At 60.2% G+C, this 19,310-nt stretch overlaps 1 protein-coding gene across 1 annotated transcript in view; it reads right to left on the reverse strand.

Moving 5' to 3' along the window:
- The window catches only part of MGAT3 (beta-1,4-mannosyl-glycoprotein 4-beta-N-acetylglucosaminyltransferase), a 30,834-nt gene extending 12,302 nt beyond the window's left edge, over positions 1-18,532 (reverse strand). The window contains exon 1 of the mRNA XM_070371544.1: positions 18,357-18,532. The gene's annotated coding sequence lies outside the window, so the exon portion shown is untranslated. The remainder of the gene's footprint in view (positions 1-18,356) is intronic.
- Between the last annotated feature and the right edge of the window lie 778 nt (positions 18,533-19,310).

Below are 19,310 nucleotides of genomic sequence, written 5' to 3' on the forward strand. Positions count from 1 at the left end.
CTAGAAATTCTTCTATTGGCCTCAATCAGCTTCCCTGGAGCTTCTGCCCCACTTCCGGGTTCTTCCTTACGGCTCAGCAGAGGAAACCAGTGTCTCAGGGACCAGAAGACAGCAACCACCTCCCACTGAGTCTGGAACTAAATAAGGGTCTTTCCGACGTGAGGTTCCCCAATCCCACATGGGGACGAGACAGGCTGAGGAGGTGGCTACGGAACATGACGGATCCCATAGCTCTGGCAAGGTGGGAGAAACAGCTGATGCTGAGTCATCTCTCGTTTTATTCATTCCTTTGGTTCATATCCATCAGGCCGGCTCCACAAGAAACAAGCCTACACCTGGGGTCACTCGACAGCCAGCACATGACCCAGGCTGCTGGTGGACGTTTACCAAGAACCTGCTATGAGCCAGGCGCTGCCCATGCAAGGGCTGGAGAAAAAATCAGGGGCAGATGCCTGGGGCAGAGCCTGAAGGAAGGTACGTGTGTCTCCATTTCGCAAATGAGGAAATATGGGGCTTCAAGAGGTTAAGCTACTCACTCCGCCACCCAGGGCTTGTGGGAATGAAGATGAGATGGAAAACTGAGGCTCCCCGAGCATCCTGCACCTGCCAACAGGTAGACCTGGAGTGGGGCTGCAGATCTGGGAGTCCTGACCCGGGCTGGACAAGAATGGCTGAGGGTGGGTCTGGTGTACCATGACCCTCAGTCCCCAGGAATTCTGCTCCCCTGGCATCGGCTCAAGGGAAGGACTCCGTCTGCCCAGGTGACCGGAATGTCCTGGTAAAACCTGTTTAACTGGGGGGTGGAGGTGGGGCACAGCTACCACTCTCCCCATCCACAGATAAGGGACTCGAGCGGCCAGGCAGAGCCACACCGGGAACCAGTTCTTGGACCAGCCAGATGGGGCACTGAGGGCACTTCCCTGGGTACTTCCACTTTCTCTGCTGGCTCGGCTCCAGGGGGCCGGCCTGGATTAAGAACTATGGAATGACTGGTGGTTCAGATGGTGAAGAATCTGCCTGCAATGCGGGAGACCTGGGTTCCATCCCCGGGTCCAGAAGATCCCCTGGAGAAGGGAATGGCTACCGACTCCAGTATTCTTGCCTGGAGAATCCTATGGACAGAGGACTCCATGGGGTTGCAAAGAGTCAAACACGTTAGTCTGAGCGACTAACACTAACTGCTAAATACTAGGTGACTGAGGGAGAGAGAGGAGGAGGCATGCTGCTCTGAGGGGAGCCCAGACATGCCGGGACCAAGAGGCGGCTGAAGGCAGGGCCTGGGGAAGGTCTGGGAAGGTGGAAGAGCGGGAGCAGAGCCGTGAGGGACCAGCCAGTGCCCGTGGTCTGTGCCAGGTGGGGACACAGACTGACCCGAGCCTGCGGGGGAGGGGGGGCCAGGCCTGGATCTGCACAGAGGCCTCCTGAGACAGCATCCAGATCCTGCAGCCAGATGGCAGGGCTTCGCCACTTCCCTGGGCCTCAGCTTCCTCACCAGTGAAATGGGGTGATGATGTGGCCGTCACGGGGCAGTGGTGAGGGGTCTGCATGTCTGAAGTGCCTGGACCAGGAGGTATGTGTGAGACAACAGCTGGTGAGGGGCACGTGGGGAACGTCTGTCACGGGAGGAGGGAGACTACTGAGGCCTCTGAGGTGGCAGTGGGGACTCTGGGGTGGCTCTGGGGATGAGGAGAGGGGCTGGACGCACAGACCTACAAACATGCCACAGAAAGGGCTCTGTGGGCACTGAGAACAGGTGTTCCAGAGCAAGGCACCCCCAAGGTGCCCCAGCCCTGACCCTAACTGCCCCTGGACGTGACCAGGGGCCACTGAGCCAGGGCAGTCCAGTCTCCTCCAACCCCTGCTTTGGGTCTGTAACCCTTGGCGGCAACAGGCCTTGTCCCCTGCCTCGCCCACCTCTGTCCCCACACTGTTCTCTTAAGTCAGGTGGGCCTGCGTTCCCCACACCCAGCCTGGGGCCCAGACAGACAGACATTCAGTGAGTGTTTGGGGCAAGCCAGAGGGAAAAGCTTTGGCCAGTACTTTGGCCACCTGATGCAAAGAGCCGACTCATTGGGAAAGACCCCAATGCTGGGAAACACAGAGGTGAGAGGTGGCAGAGGATGAGATGGTTTGATGGCATCACTGACTCCAGGGACATGAGTTTGAGCATGTTCTGGGAGACAGTGAAGGACAGGGAAGCCTGGCACACTGCAGTCCGTGGGGTCACGAAGAGTCAGACAAGACTGAGCGACTGAATAACAACAACAACAGAGGGAGGCGCACTAGGGTGGAATTTCAAGCTCAAGGATCTGGCTGCATCTGTTCCCTTCAGCAGGGGCGCAGGGGCAGGGTGGAGGGAAGGCACCCGGGGGCTGTGAGAGGGCCTTGGGAGATGTACGGACCACCATCAGGCCACTGGTGCTTCTGCCTGCCCTGAGGTGGGTGGAGAGAGCAGTCTGGCTCCTGGCAATAGAGCTGGGGGTACAGTAGGGAGCCAGGTGCGGGGAGGAGGTCCTCATAGAGCGCAGTCCAGTGGAGGGACAGGGGACAAATGAGAAAACCGACCAACGGAGGGTGCCAGGTGTCAGGGAGGGCCTCCCAAGGAGAGGACCCTTCAGCGGAGACCCAAGGTTGAGAAGGAGCCACTGCACAGAGTGGGGACAGCGGCCCAGGCCCTGGGCCAAGGGCTCAGAAGCCAGTGTGTCGGGAACCCCAGCGCAGGGGCAGCAAAGCAGGGGCCCCGAGCCTGGGGAGGGGTGTGGGGCCTCGAGGGGTGGCACGGACACGCCCCACACTCGGGGGTGGCTAGGGCAGAAGCCTGGGCACCGCATCTTGGTCAGCACCCTCTTGGATCAGCAGTCCCAAGGCAGCTGTGCAAAACTTTTAGCCTAAAATAGAACCAGAGGAGGGCTTCAGGGGCTTAAGTGGTTAAGACTCCGTGCTCCCAAGGCAGGAGTCATGGGTTTGATCCCTAGTCGGGGAACTAAGATCCCGCATGCCACGTGGCCAAGACTAAATAAATAAAATAGAACCAGAGAAGATACAAAGTGGAGTTTCTCACACATATACCCTCAGGGAGACTAAACTTAAGGACTAGGAGACCTGACTTCCTATAAATGCTGGATTTATAGAAAACTGATAGTGTTTATCAGAGGTAGCCTCCCATCAACCTTGGAAAGTTCTGCCAGAAACCACCCAGCTGGGAGGAATTAGAGCCCCATACACCACCTCTGCGACTCCTCACTCAGGATTTCCAGGACAAAAGCTAGGCTGCCGCATTGAGCCTGACCCTGGGACGGGCCTCTGGCAGGAGCCTGTGGGCCTGAGTCTGTGGGTCACAGTCCTCTCTGGCTCTGGCATGTGCCCGGACCAGCCACCAGAGCCCCATGCCCAGGACAGCTGCACCCTCCCAAACCCCCTTGGCTGGCAGCTTCCCTCCCCTTCCCCCTGTAACAATGTGAGTCCTCCCACCCCAACCTGAGATGCTCTGCAAGGTTGGCCTGCATTGACTTCAAACTGCATTTCAGGGACCTCCCTGGTGGTCCAGGGGCTAAGACTCTGCACTCCCAATGCAGGGAGCCCGGGTTCGATCCCTGGTCACGGAACTAGATCCCACATGTCGCAAGTAAGAGTTTGCATGCCACAACTAAAGATCCCTCGTGCCGCAACTAAGACCCAGCACAGCCAAATAATAAATAAAAGTAGAATTTAAAAAACCCACACATTTCACAAAACTCTGGGTTCCCTGAGAAAGGCTGAGGGAGCCCCAGGGCCCTTTCTCCAATGGGAACAGATCACCCTGAACAGGGTCCCATGTTGTGGTCTCCAGTAGCTTGAAGGGGTCTGGTGCTCCAAAAAGTTGGGGAACCTCTGAGGCCAGGCCTGGACTTCAGGAGCTCTGGGGGCCTGAAACCTCTCAGAGGACCTGACTCTTGCTGCCCCCTGCCCACACCCTCTCTCTCATCAGTTTTTATCCCCACCTTCCCCATCATCTTCTCCCTGGTCCTACTGGCCCAGAGCTCAGACAGTGAGGGTACCACACAATTGCACCCCCACTGGGGGGTTTCCATTTGCTTGCTGTTTGCCAGCTGGGCCTGACCATATGGCCTGGGGACCCCCGGACTCCTGTGCCCACAGCCATCGCCACCAGCCTGTTGCCAATATGGGCGGAAGAAGCGGGCCCACCTGAGGCCTATCCCAGAACCACCCTCTGGCAGGGACACTAAGTACTTTTGCTCCAATTTGATCCTTTCATTAGCTGCCAGAGCCATCACAGGTGAGGAAAGAGGTTCAGGGTCAGAGTGCCCAGCCTGACCCACCCTCTAAGTGGTGGCAGAGTGTCTGACCTGGACCCTGGGGCTTCCCACTCCCCACCAACCTCCCCTGCCTTGCTCTCTGCCTGGCCCCTCCCTGGAGCCCCCAGGCCCACATTCCCCTCACCTGACCCGGTACCTGCCTCGGACCCCAGGGTGGCAAGCCACAGGTGAGGCAGTGTCCCGTCCCAGTGGCTGCAAGGCGCTGCCCGACCCAGTGCCCAGCCCACATGGCGGGAAGGCAGCTGCTTCCTCCCTGAGGACGGTTCCCCACCCCCCAGGCCAAGCAGGTAGGTGGCTACGTGATGAGCCGGCCTTGGCCTGGCCTGGCGCCAGCTCTGCCCTTCAAAGGGCCTGGCTTCCTGGCTCCACCTCCTCCCACTTGTCCAGGCCTCAGTCTCCTCATCTACTGAGGTGCAAACAGATAACCAGATGGCGGGGCAGGGTGAGGCAGCCCCACCCTGGCGGAGCCGCTCCCCAGAGCCAGGAGCCGAGGAAGTGGAGGACCTGGGGTTTCCATCTCGCAGGTGAGGGGCCTGCTGGTACCCTGCACTCAGGAAACTGTAAGCCCAGCTCCTCTGGGGCCTCGCCCTGTTCCCTCTCTGGGTGGAAGGTCACTGTGAATCCTACCCTGATTCCCAGGACTGACTCAATGGACATGAGTCTGAGTAAACTCCAGGAGTGGGTGATGGACAGGGAGGCCTGGCGTGCTGCAGTCTATGGGGTCGCAGAGAGTCGGACACGACTAAGCGACTGAACTGATACTGCCCTGACTCCCAGAGGCTGCTGGGCGTGTCCAGTGGGACGCGGATGGGACACGGTGGAGGTAGACACAGGAGAGCTCAGAAGCAGGCTTGCTCCACTGGCGGCAGCCGGTGTCCCAGACGAAGTGGGGACCGGGATCTGGATCCAACTCTGCCCCTCAGAGGACCTGGGCTGTTCACCTGGACGGGGCCCAGCGCTCCGCCCTGGGGTGGGAGCAGGCAAGGGTGAAGGGCCTCGCTGCGGGTGGCCTCGGATCAGAAATCAGCGAGCTACTCTACTGCCTGGCTCCATGTCCAAGTCCATGCTGGCCAGGGCCTTAGTTCTCTGTGTTAGGAATGGGCCTCTCCAGGGTCCTCCAGAGCGGGTCAAGACATGAAGCAGGCCCTGGCTCCGGAGGAGCGTGGCCGGCAGAACTGCCAGCGTTGGTGCTGCTGGAGGTGGGATGCGTTAGACGTCTTTAAACGCACTGCCCCCCACCCCAGGACTCCCTTCTCCCCCTCCATGCACCCCCAGGTTAGCCTTCGTCTCTCAGCAGGGGTCGGGGGGCCTCGACCCCCGCCTGCTCAGGAGCCCCATCTACCTGAGGGAACCGCCCTGTCGCTCTGTCTGTCTGCCCCACAACCCCACTGTGCCCGTGTCCCTCTCTGTCACGCAGGGTCAGCCCCACCCAGTCGGGTGGCTGAAGGCCCGAGTGAGAGGACAGCCCCACGTCGGGGGCGGACCAAGGGCTCCGGGCCGGATTCTCTCTGCAGAGAGAGACGGGGCTGGGAGAGGCAGGTGCCATGTGGTGCTGGAAGGGGGAGGAAGGCGGGAGGAGGCCAGGGTCCAGCCAGCGTGGGGCCAAGGCAGCAGGGAGGGGAGCGCAGGCCTGCAATAACAACTCAGGCAGGCTATTAATCATTAATAGAGCTTCTGATTGAAGGATGGAGAAGAACTCAGCTCCTTCCAGTGTAGGACAGGAACACGCTGCCCGGCCTTCACGGAATGTGGCCAGAAGCCCGCCTCACGCAGGCCTATTGCTCATATCTTTATCAGTTCAGTTCAGTCGCTCAGTCGTGTCCAACTCTTTGCGACCCCATGGACTGCAGCATGCCAAGCCTCCCTGTCCATCACCAACTCCCAGAGTTTACCCATATCTTTATGGAGCCCACCAAAGCCAGTGGGGAGGAGACTCCCCAGAGACCCCTGCATCTCGGGCCTGCAGCTCTTGGCCCACCTCGCAGCCACTCGTCCTTCCAGACCCAAATGACCCACCCTGGCCCATCAGGACAAGAGGGTGACCAGAGCAGATGGCCCTGCCCTGCCTCAGTGTCCACATTTGCAGAACAGAGATTAGGCTCACAGCGAGGAGAAGCAAGGCCAGTCAGGCTGGGGCTGAGCACCTTCTGCCTCTATGAGAGCGCAAACTCATTTCCAGGCCCAGCACAGGAGGAGATGCCCCCAGCCCCATCTCTCAGGAGGTGGGTCAGGGCACTGTGATTTGGGCAGCAGCTGCCCAAGATCCAGAATCCAGAGGCACTGTTCTCAAATCCGGCCCCTGTGCCTTCGCACTCCTGTGCGATCCTGGGCAGGTCACTTAATATCCCTGAACCTCAGAGTCCCCCATCTGCAATGTGGGACCACCCCAGCCCCTTACCCCAGGAGGATTAAACAGGATAACACCCAAAGAGAGAGACCAGTCCGCTGAGCTTCCGGACTGGGGTCAATGCCCGCTCTCCACATGCCCTCCGTGTGCCTGGATGGCCTGGCAGGGATGCTGGTAGGGCAGTTGGCACTTCTCTCTGAAAGTCCCCTCCTCCTCTTCCTCCTCACTGGTCTCCCTCTTGCCTGTATCTTTTTCCATCTTGAAATTTTTTTCTTTTTTTGGCCACCTCCGGGCATGTGGGATCTTAGTTTCCCAGCCAGGGATTGAACCCATCCCCTCCTGCAGTGAAAACACAGAGTCCTAACCACTGGACTGCCAGGGAAGTCCCCTCTCTTGAAATTCTCGATTTTTGAACAAAGGGCCCTACATTTTCCTTTGGCATTGAGCCCCACCAGTTCTGTCACTGCAAAGGCCCCATCGGGCCACATCCCCCTGCTCTGAACCCTCATCGCACTCAGAATAAAATCCCAACTCCTTTCTGTACCCACAGGCCCTGGCCATCTGGTCCCTGCATCTTTGCTGACCTCATGTCCCTCGTCCACGTGACTCCAGCCACAGCCACTGCCTCCCGTCCCTTCCACACCCCAGGCTCACCTGTCTCAGGGTCCTCACCCTGGCTGTTCCCTCCGCCCGGAATGCCCTTCCCTCGGATCTCCACATGCCGGCTGCCGCTCAGAGGGGCCTTCCTGACCAACCCGCTAAAGCCAGCTAAAGCAGTGGTCCCCTCCCCGGTCACGGGCTCCACAACACTCCACTGCGGAAGCCGTCTGTCTCCTTGTTTATGTGTTAGTGGTCTGTCTCCCCAACCCACACCCGGCTCCCTTGGAATGTCAACAACAGGAGAGCAGGGTCACCATGGGCCACAGTCGCCGGTCCCTACTGCTCCCCACTCCCTAAGGGAAAGCCCACCCCGGAGCAGGAGCTTCACCAACAGCTGCTGAGTGAGTACTGAACCCGGATGGGAAGTGGTGCTAGACTCCACGCCTAGCAGGATGCTCTGCGCTGTGCTGAGAAAGCCCCCTGCCCCCTCCCCGCTGAGATCAGCGCCATCCTTCCCAGGCAGGCAGCCCCGGCAGTGCCAGCCCCTCCCGCTCAGGCTCGCCCATCCTCCAGGGACAATGTACAAAGGGCCACTTCAGCTCCATCTCCAGCCCAGAAGGCCTGAGAGTGGGGGAAGGGAGGGGAGGAGAGCAGAGGGGAGGAGAGGGGAGGGGAGGGTCCGCCCCACCCCTTCTCTGTCCTCACGGTGCTTTCTCTTGCTCAGGCTGGGTGGGCGAGAGAGTCAAGCTGCAGCTGGAGGAACTTTGTCCCAGGCGTTACACCCTGGGAGGTAGGGGTGGGAGAGTGCCTGTGCTGTGGGGGTGGGGGGGCAAGAGGGGGCCCATGCCCAGGGTGGTGGGGGTGCCTAGGCACATGACGGAGGCAGAGGTTGGTCCCCATGTTCCTAGGCAGTGGGAGTGGAAGGTCTCCCATGGGCACCTCCCCACGTGTACGGGCGTCAGGGTGCACCCATGTACGCGGGAGGCCCGAGCGCCGGCTGGGCTGAGGGACACAGATGGGCAGACTCCACGGGATCCCGGATGGGCCACAGGGAGGGCAGGGTTTTACAGTCAGTTCCCATCGTGCCTGTGTGCCACCCTCGGCCGCAAGAGACGGCACAAAGAACTCGCTCCAACGGTTGTTCTAACAACCTGAGCCGATGACCCGTGACCTGAGCCTGGCACCCAGGACAGGGGGACAACTGCGGCCGTTACCAACTTGCCTCCTTCTGTGCCCCGCCGGTGATGTGAGCTGCCACCCGGGAGCCCATGCCAGGACCCCAGGAGCCACCCTAAAGCCTCCCTCTCACTGATCCTACACACCCGTCACCAAGGCGGGTCTATTCCGTGTGCCCTGAACCCTCTCGAGCCCCACCCTTCACCCTGTGCCCGTCCCCCACTGGCCGTGCCACTGCCAGTGCTCACCTGGACAACAGCTGTGGCCTTCCTGAGGGGGCTCCCAGCCAGGTGCCCTGGAGCCAGGCAGGAGCCACATCTGACGCTGCCCCTCCCAGCCTCAGGATAAAGTCCAGATCTCTCAGGAGGCTCCAAGTTTCTGTGTAATCTTACACTCCCCGGCCCCATGCCGGGATCAGGAGGGTTCAGCAGAACTGGACTTGACTTCCTCCAGGCCTCTCTGACCCTGGCCTGGCCCCCCGATACCCCGGGGTCCCTAGCTCCAGCCCAGCACCTGCCACAGAGGCTTGGAGAACGAATGAGTGAAAGACCCCCCCCCGCCTCCCCAAATCCACACACTACTTTTCAGTTAGTGCCGCTGGGCTCTCAGGCCTGGTCGGGGGCTTGGAAAGGTGGCTGCGAGTCCTAGCTCTGCCTGCCACATGACCTCGGGCTCAGGACGCCCCAGTGAAGAGGCTCGTCTGCGTGTATCCTCAGGGTCCCCTCCAATGGGCAGGTGGTAAGGGGGACACAGGGCACGACCCCATCCTCAGGGCGCTCTGGGCAACGAGCTGCCTGATGGCCGCGAGGAGGGGCAGGGAGGTGCAAAGTGAAGCAGCCGCACGTTAGGATCCTCCCACCAGGCTCACCACGTAGGTGCTCAGTGTACAGATCCAGGTCTGGCACACAGTAGGTGCTCAAGCAGCTGCTGCTGAGGGAGGAAATGGGCTTGAGCCTGGCTCTGCCACCCCGAGCAAAACTCCCACTCTCTCCAGGCTTGTCGGTGGCCTGAAAGGGAGGCTGGTAACGCTGCCTGCAGGCTCCCAGGAGGGTTTGGGGGCTGCACCTGGCCCAGCGGCCACGGGAACCTGAGCAGCATAATTAACCTCCTGCTGGGCGCAGTCCTGAGCAGGTACACAGCTGGTTGGCTCTGCAGCTCTGGGCACCTGGTGAGCCTCCTCGAGGCTGAACAATGAGCCTTTTCTCTTTTCCCTCCCTGATTCTTCTCTGTCCGACCTGGCCTGTGAGGGGCTACAGCATCCCTGGGTCAGGACCTGACTGTCCCCACCAGGCGCTCTCCGTAAACCCTCACCACTGGAGGGGATATCACACAGGGCTGCTGGCGCTGGGCCCCTGCTCCTTAATTTCATGGGTGCTACCAATCTGTTCCCGCCAGTAATGACTTGGTCCTTCCTGCCCGCTGGACCCACGGAGCATTCTGGAACAGGCCAGCAGGTGCTCAGATTTCCCGCTGACCACAGGGTAGGAGACAGGGGATGAAATAGTAGCGACAGAAACATCAGCACAGGTGAGACGGGGCCAGGTGGCTGGGGTCCAGGCCTCAGCAATTCCGCTAACCCTGGGCACCAAGAGCAGCATCCCCTTCGCAGGTCGTGTGCTTCGCCCTAGCTCATCTTCACAAGCCCACTTCACAGACGGGGAAACCGAGGCTTACAGAGGGGACGTGCCTCATCCAAGGAGGCCACGGGAAGGGACTGGCTCAGCGGAGGCCATGCGCATGCCCACTGCTGCTCCCCAAGGCAAGGGCCGCCCCATCCTCTCTGGACCTCAGTTTCCCACTGACGCCTAGAGGTGCAGACATGACCTTCCAGCTTGACCCATATCAGCATTCCACGTTCCAACAGGCCACGTTCTAGGTTTGCTGCGCCATGTTCCCTCTCCAAGTTCTATCTTCTAGTTTCCCTGGTCTGAATTTGGCGGGGGAGGTTTCTACTTTCTGGGTGCTGTGTTCTGGGTTCTAGTTCCAAGGCTCGCCTCTCAAAGAAAGTTTGTAGCTGGAGGGACTGCCCGGGTGGTACAGTGGATAAGAATCCACCTGCCGATGCAGGAGACATGGGTTCAATCCCCGGTCCAGGAAGATTCCCCAGGCCGCGGAGCAACCAAGCCCGTGTGGCACAACTACTGAGTCTGAGTCCTGCAACTGCTGAAGCCAGCGCACCCAGAGGCCACGCTCCGCAGCAAGACATGCCACCACGACGGGAAGCCCGCACATCCCAACTAGAGAAATCCCTGCGGCAATGAAGACCCAGTGCAGCCAAAAATAAATAAACTAATTTTTAAAAAACGAGAGAAAGTTCTGCAGCCCAGGCTCTCCAGCCAACACGCTCCCTCTTCAGGGCACTGTGCCCTCCTCCTAGCACCAGCGGCGGCACTCACAGCCCAGGGCTCCGTGGTCCTAGAACAGCGAAAGCAGCAAGGAGGGCCCGCTTGGGCTCCCAGGGCCATGGTGGGATCACAGAGCACACCCACAGCCCCGGCAGGAATGCCCCTCCCCAACCCTCTCCTTGTCACCCCAAGATGCCGTCCTGACCACCCCCCATGCCCGCTGGGCCCCCTTCCCCACTAGCCCGCTCTATAATGGCCCCACGAGACAGGCACTTCACAAGGGCAGAGACCTTGGGGCACTCGGCTTCTGGGTCATGGCCTGGCACCTCCTTGTGGGCACTGAATAAAAGCTTGCTGAATGAATTAGCTAGGCATGCTCGGGACTGGCAGCATTACACACGGGCACAGCCTAAGGGACATGCATTCATATGATGGAGGGGCTCCTGCTGTGTGTGTGCGTAGGTAACTCGCAAAAAAAAAAAAAAAAAAAGCACAAAAACACAGACATGATCACACCCTTCCCTGGCACGCAGCCCAGGCCCTGGCACAGAGAAGACACCCCATGATCAAGTGCTAAATGGATGAACGAGTGCTCTGTACCAAGGACAGAGTCAGGGGGCCGTGGCAGAGACAGAGATCGAGTTCCCACTTGGAATCGGGGCTCAGCTGTCATTAGGAAGCCCGTGACCACAGGTGAGAACTTGACTATGGCTCAGAAGGACTGCCGGAAATGCGCTTAGGGACAGGGTCAGTCAGGAAGACACTGGGCACAGGGGCTGGGGGGGCAGTAATGTCTACAGCCCTAGGGGTGCCTCTGGTTGGAAGGGGCAGAGGTGGCTTCCTAGGTGAATGGCAACATCTGGGTGGAGCTAGCTGGCTTTCCAGATGAAGAGTCCAGCACAGTAATGGCCCCAAGGCAGAAATGTGGGGTGCGCAGGGGAAGAGGTGCAAAGGCTGGACTGGGGCCACAGGAAGGAGGTCGGAGGTGTGGACAGAATTCTCGAGGTGCAGCATCCCAATACCCCCTGGCCTGGACTCTCACAGACCCAGTCTCCAGGGATGAGAGAGAAGGAAGCTGTGTGCACCAGTGCACCTATGCTGGGGGATGTCCCTGGGGCCGGGCAACTCCTACCCTGAGACCCCACAGCCAGCCTCCCTGGAGGCTACTCATGAGCAGGGACCCCAGAACCCAACAAATGGGGAGCTGGCTGTTCTCACAGCCCCTTTTCTTCTCTCTCTTAGAACCTAACTTCATCTTCCTGGTTTTAAAGGTTTCTCGTACATTCTGGGGAATTGAGACATCACAGCGAAAGAGACAGGATGATACCACTCATCAACCTGCCACCCCTGGGCTAACATTGTAGCCTAAGTTCTTGTAAACTTTTTTCCTGAGCACCTTTTTGCTGGAATGAACTATTGGCATGGATTTCCTGCCAGTTTGGGGGCAACACGCATTTTTCCTAAGGAGCGTTGTCTCCAAGCCAGAGGACCAGAGGGCAGGCCAGGGGACTCTGCTCTCCTGGCCTCCTTTTCATCCACCCCCTGACCAGGACCCCACTGAGAAACACTCCAGTGTGGGAAAGGAATGGGGGCGGGGCGCAAACCCACAGTCCTGGGCGCTCCTCCTAGAGACCACAAAGCTCTGGGTCAGTGCCAAGCGCCCGAGGACTCAACGTCCCCTCTGTGAAATGGGCGGCCTCCTCTCTAGGCTGAGGTGACTGTCACCTGGCTGGACTGCGCTTCACAGCTGCTTCCAGGAGCCGTGCCAGGAGGCCCCTTGACCTTTTCTGTACCCCCCTCCCTTTGCCACTTGGACACATAAACAGCAGAGCAAGCCCCTCGGCTGCCCCTGGTGACCTCTACCCCAGCCCCTCGACCAGTCCTCTCTGTTCCACTCCACTGGCATCCTCCCCTCCAACCAGGCCTTCAACAGACCTCCCTGCACAAGGGTCTCCTCCCAGGCAGACAGACAGGAATCTGGGTAGTAGGAGCGCCACATGGCTTCCTGGAGGAGTCTTATAGGATGGATGAGTCAGGAGAGGAGAGGAAGGGCACTTGCAGACAGAGGGACAGCACCAGGACAGGCCGGAGGGGGAGCTGGCCCTGGCGCTGCTCGTCTGGGTCGGGGCGAGAGCTGGTGCAGCGCCCCTGAGATGCTGAAACGAAATCACGCCAGAAAGCACCAGCGTCTCCTCCCCATTCGTGCCATAAACATGAGTTGTGACACACGCACAGTCCCAGGTGATGGTCGGGAAGGCACCTTCTCCACCATTCACCTAAACCGGCTAATCTGCCTTGTTTCCAGAAGTGGCCCTCACTCTCCATTCTCAAAATCACCATTCAGCAAACACTTAAATACTTCTCAAGTGCCTCCTCATGTGAGGCACAGTGCCAGCCCCCCAGAGAGTGCCCGTGTGCCCAGCTCAGGAACCAGTGCCCCTCACTTAATGGGCAGCTCCCCTCCCCAGTCCTTCTTCCCCAGTCACCTCGATGCACCCAGACCAAGTGCCGGGCCCCCAGTAGAAGAGGAGGGCGGCCACGAGGGGCTTGTGCAAAGTGCTAAGCAAGCTCTGGGGGGTTCCACAGTCAGCCTGGGACCTATTCCCTGGAGGAGGTGGCAGCAGCAGGTGCTGAGATAAAAGCAATGGGCTTGGGAAAGGAGGGATGGGAGGGGTGGGAGCAGAGAGAACACAGGAAGCAGCTGAGTCACAGAGGCTAAAGGGGTCTCCTAAGGCAGCATGGAATTCGTGGGGCCAAGCAGTGGTTCCTGGAGTCCACAGGCCTCAGAATCTCCAGGGGATTCAAAACTATAGATTTCCAACCCTCCCTCCCAGGGTGGGATTCTGACTCGGTGGGGTGGGGAGGGGAGCCTGGAAAATCCATACTATCCCCCTGGTGCCCAGGCAAGGCTGAGCGGGCCTTCCTGAGGCAGGGTCCCAGGCCTATGAGAAGGAAGCAGGGCAGCCCCAGGGCCCCCACAGAGGGCGGGGTGGGGGAGGCGGCAGTCCAAGGCGTCTGAGCCGCACACAGAAGTCATCTCTGGGTGATGGAAGGGCCTGGACAAGCAGCCCCATCCTACAGGCTGGGGACCTACAGGCTGGATATGATGGATCCCAGCCCTGCCACTTCCCGGCCCTGGGTCCCCAGCCCCTTCGCATTGCCAAATAGGATAATAATAGTACCTACCTCGTGGGAAGTTAGGAGGTGTCTCTGAGATAATGCAGACAAAGTGCTCTGGCCCAGAGCCCAGCACATAGTAAGTGCTCGATAAATAGCTGCAAATTATTATGACTGCAAAGTCCTCCATCGCGGGTCTCTGGCATCCAGACTCTCAGAGACGGCCTCTGGCCACCCTCCCTTGGTCAGACCTCAGACCGCCTGGCCTGCTCCTTCTGGGAAATTCCTGGCCTGCCTAGAGGGGTAGCCAGAGGCCGGGCCCTCAGGAGACCCCAGCATCAGCACAGACTCCTACCTTCTGTCCTGGCCTTCACCCCGCACCCCACCCCACCCCACCCCCGGGATTCCCACTTCGGTGGGAACCAAAGTCTTAGCCAAATAAGCTCTAAACTCATAAGACAACAGAGTAATTAGGTGTGTGAATGATTACTATTGTTCTGATTTTATTTTTATAGAAAAGATGAAAAGAAGTGAGCCAACAGGAGAATTTCAGCAATGTAAGGAAAAGTATTCCGTTAACTTTCTGGATTATGAGCAAGGTCTTGGGCCCCTGGTCAGCCTATTCTAGACGATGCGAGGGTGGCCCACTACCCTTCCACCCGCCCAGGCCTGCTTCCAGCCCTTGGGAAGTTCTCGACCCTTCCTGAAGCCTCTTTCCCCTTCTGGGAAGTGGGGACAAGCAAGGTCCCTGTGCCATTCTGCTGCAAGTGAGGCTGCCCACTGGAGCTTCAGTGTCCTTGATCAGGGATGGAGGAGGAGGAGGAATAGGTGGAAGGAAGAGCAGGGATGTTCCCCTGGCTGAGAATCACGCATTCATTCATTCATTCATTCGTGCTCCTGTAGGTCCACGGGGCTAAACACACAATAACAAACACGCTGGCATCACACGGAGGCCTCTGGTGAGTGACAGAGTGCCAGGGGACAGAAGGTGGAACAGACATTCAGGTGGTGAGAACAGCATAAGCAAAGGAATAGAATCTGAGGTTTGGGGCCTGTGTGGACCACATCTCAGAGCTCTGTTAGGCTAAAGCATGGGCTCCAGCAGGGCCACTCTACACTAAGGCCCAGGCCAAGGTCAAGGGGAGTCCCTGGGAGGAGAAGAGGTTAGAGAGGAGAGAGGCAGGCTCAGAGGTGTGGAGGGAAGGAGACACCCGCCATTCCCCCTCCCCTCCTCCCTGTGGCTGCTTACTCAGGGTAGTCTCTCGCCCACCCTCAACCTATCCAGTGCCCTCCAACAAGCCCTCCGCAGCTCCAGAATCAGGGGGCCGCTCCCCAAGTCTATCTGACCAACAGCTCCTGGGGACTTTCCTCCTTGTTCTACTGTTATTTATTAAGCACCTACTGAATGCCTGGGTGCTGTACCGGCTCCCATGGTGAGACTGTTAAACTGTTGGCAGCTTGAAATCAGTCCTGCTGGGAAGATTTACACCACGGAAACTGGCCAGCACTGCTCATCGGCGAGCCAGCAGACCACTGCCCCCCCCGCCCAAGAAATGGGTGCTGCTGCTGCTGCTGCTGCTAAGTTGCTTCAGTCGTGTCCGACTCTGTGCAACCCCAGAGACGGCAGCCCACCAGGCTCCACCGTCCCTGGGATTCTCCAGGAAGAACACTGGAGTGGGTTGCCATTTCCTTCTCCAATGCATGAAAGTGAAAAGTGAAAGTGAAGTCACTCAGTCGAGCCCGTCTCCCAGCGACCCCCATGGACTGCAGCCCACCAGGCTCCTCCGTCCATGGGATTTTCCAGGCAAGAGTACTGGAGTAGGGTGCCATTGCCTTCTCCAAGAAATGGGTACAGAGAGGCAGGACCCAGCCCATGGGGACTCACAGACAGAGGGGAAGACAACAAGAAAGTGGACCACACATCGACTGTGGCAGGCTAGGCGAATAGGGAGACTCATTCTAGAAGTGGGGCAGCGAACGCCCACTGGAAACTGAACGGAGCTCTTCAAAGAGCAATAGTGTGCATCTCCCCCACTTTAGAGACGAGGAAACTGAGGCACAGGGAGACAGAGTCACTAGCCTACTGTCATGTGTAAGAAGTGACGGGATCAGAGTCCGAACCTGGGCCACTGGATCTGAAATTCTTGCTCTTTCTGCACTTGACTGCCTCATGGCACAATTATCGAGACTGCTCCCTACCTGCCAGCAGCCAGCACAGAGCTAGGCAGACCATGGGTATCTGTGCCCATGTGCCCAGGGGTATCTGCTGCCCAACTCAATTTGAATCTCTGGTGGGCAAGGCCTCTGTCCTCTCCACCAGGCTGCCTGGGAAAGCGCCCCTCGCAGGAGGACATCATGCTGTTGGCCAGAATATCTGAAGAAACTTCTGGAAGGGAGCCCTGATCCCATGTGGTAGACTAGAGAGCTGGGAAGGGGTGTACCGTGCGGTGGCATGGAGAACGAAAATTGGCCTTGGGGAGCAGAGCAGAGTCCCCTGCTCGACCTGGCCAGGGGCCAGAAGGTGGTGGGTGTCTACACAGGCAAAAGGAGGCTGTCCATGCAGACCACCCTGCCTGGGTCACACTTCACTGCTACTTTTGTCTCCTCCGAGGAGGACAGGGACACTCAGCTCCCCCAAGCCTCAGCTTCCTCCTGGTCACAACCACCATGAAGTGGACATGACCTGCCAGCTGGTATCAGCGTCCCTGTTACACAGGTGAAAATACCCATGGAGCTGCCAGCTGTTTCCTAGGTGCTTCTCAGGTGCTGGGCATACCTGTACATGTAGACACAGCATCTCATGCAGTCCTTGCCACAACTCAGTGAAGGAATCTCCCCATTTGTCAGACATGGAAACTGAGGTTCAGAAGGCTGTCCGGCCGAGGTGGTCCGGCTATCTCAGTGAAAGTGATCAGCAATGTCAAGCAGCCCTGACCACATCAAGGGCGCTAGGCAGACCTGCAGCAGGGGGTCAGCTGGGCCAGCCAGTGCCATCCCAGCCAGTCTCCTTGCTGTCCTCATGCCAGCTCCCTGGGGTGGCCCACCACCTCGCCTCCACCTGGCCTTCCTTTTCCTCCAGCCTCGCCTCCCCTCTCTTCAGTGGCTTCTCATGTCAGCCCCTAGCAGGGCTTTGGCTGTCCCCCACCTCCAGCTCTCGCATACACTCAGCACATGTTGGAGCCTTGCCTTATCCATCCCTCTGCCCAGAATACCCTTCCCACTTTCTCTCCCAAGCAAATCCTTCTAGCTTCCTTTTATGTCTTTCAGCAAGTTCTCTCTCCCCGGGGGGTGGGGGGGAGGGCGGTGCTGGGGGCCCCTTTTTCAAACTTTCCCAGGAGCCTGTGTCTATCTCTTCAGCTGGCAGAAACATTGATAACCCTGCAGAATGGTCAGCTCCGCCCGGTGAGGCATTGGGGGGAGTGGGGTGGGGTGGGGGGAGGAACTTGTCTTACTCTTCCTTCCATCCCCAGGCTTGGCCCATTGCCTGGATTTTTAGTAACTGCCCGGGAGGTGACACAAGTCTTCCCCATCGAGGCAGATCTGGGCTGGTGGCCCAGGAGTGGAGTGCTATGTGGACCCAGAGAGAGCCGGGCTTGGGGACCAGAGAGAGAACTCACTGGGGCAGTGGTCCTGCCCACCTCTAGGAAGTCTCCTGGAGCCTAGAGTCACCCGACCTCAGGTCACTAGGGCTGGCTGAGACCCATCTCTGCCTCTCTGGCACTCCAGCTCAGGCACAGACCCCCCTCCCCAATACAACCCAGGTGCAGTCCCCTCCCCACCCCCGGTTCCAGAACCCACTATTTGCAGATATTTATAGCACCCTCCCCCAGCCAGGTTCCCTCCCCCGCCCTGGGGAGTGCGGTGGAAAGAGCGGGAGCCCCCCCACCAGAAAGGGTTGGGGTTCTTTCTCCACCTCCCTCGGTCTGATCCCGGCCTCCGCATCCGCCCAGCACCCCGACAGCGCCAGGGCCTCGGCCGCGGCCGCGCCGCAGCCCGGGGTCGGGGGGTAGGGGAAGGCGGGAGCCGAGGCCTCCCACCCCCAGCCTCGCGGCGCGCGGGAGGTTTGTCAGGGGCGCGGTGCACAAAGCCTAGCTCAAACCCAGCGCCTCGGGGACGCCCCCTGCCCAGGCCGGGGGTCAGGGGAGTGGGGGGGTCGAGGGAATGAGGCTTTGCCCTCCCGGGCCACAGAAAGCTCAGCTGAGCAGCCAGGTTGGGGGAGGGGGTGCCAGAGCTGAGTAGCCGCCCCAGCATCCGCCCCCCATCTCGGCCCCCACCCAGAACCCCCAGCCTGGTGTTCCCGCCCCCGCCCCCAAAGGTCACGCTCGGGGATGGGGGCTGTGGGAGCTGTGACTGGGGCGGGGGGCACAGCGAGCGCGGAGGAGGAGGCGCAGGGCCAGGAGTGCCGGGGTGCGGGGGGCTGCGACGCGGGCCCCCAGGACACCAGGGTCAACTCACCCATCGCCCGCCGGGTCTCAGCGGCGGCGGCAGCAGCAGCGGCGGCGGCGGCTCCGCGGCCCCCGGGGCCCCCGGCGGGGAGATGCTGGCGTTCGCCGCAACCTCTCGCCCCATCCCGGGCTCCGGCGGCGGCGGCTGCGGCGGGCGCCCGGCATCGCAGGCAGCGCGGCCCCGGCCCGGCCCTGATCCCCGCCCCGCCGCCCCCGCCCCCACCTCCAACCCGTCCCACGGGCCCGGCGCGGCCGCCTGTCTGCACCCGGGGGCCGCGGCGGGGACCCGGCGAGCGGACCCCGGCGGGGGAGGGCCCCACGGGAGGCAGGCGGGGGGTGCGGAGGCGAGGCCCGAGCGCGGCGCGTAGAGGGGCAGCTCCCGCCGGGCTCGGGCGGCTCCGGCCCCCGCCCCGCCCCCACCGGCGCCCCCTTCCCTCCGCCGCCAGCCGGGCTCCGCTCGCCGCGCGGGGCCGGGGACGCCTAGGACCGCAGTCTCAGGCCGCCGCTGCTCTGCGCCTCCCGCGTGTGCGATCAAATGTGTGTGTGTGTGTGTGTGCGCGCGCGCGCGCCCAGGCGCGCGAGATCCTGCCTGTGACCGTGCGTGCGCCAACCCACGGCCCGGTGCGTCCTGTGCGGTTGTGTGTGTGTGTGTGTGTGTGTGTGTAGGAGATGAGAGGCGGAGCGGGTCAGAGTGTGTGCGTGTCTGGCATGTGCATGCGTCTGCGTGTCCGATTCTGTTGTGCGTGGATGCATGTGTCTGTTTTGCCGTATGTATGGGTCTGGGTGACCCAGGCGTGTACCCGAGTCTGTTCCTGTGTGTACATGGGCGTGGATCCCAGCCGCTGTGCCTGCGTGTACCTGGATAGTGTTTGCGTGCACACATCTGTGACCATGCAGAGAGCCGTCTGGGTCTTGTGTTGTCTGGGTGCCTGGTCCTGGGCGGCTGTGATGATGTGTATACGCT

This window comes from Bos mutus, chromosome 5 (assembly GCF_027580195.1).
Source record: "Bos mutus isolate GX-2022 chromosome 5, NWIPB_WYAK_1.1, whole genome shotgun sequence".
In the NCBI taxonomy this organism is placed as follows: domain Eukaryota; kingdom Metazoa; phylum Chordata; class Mammalia; order Artiodactyla; family Bovidae; genus Bos; species Bos mutus.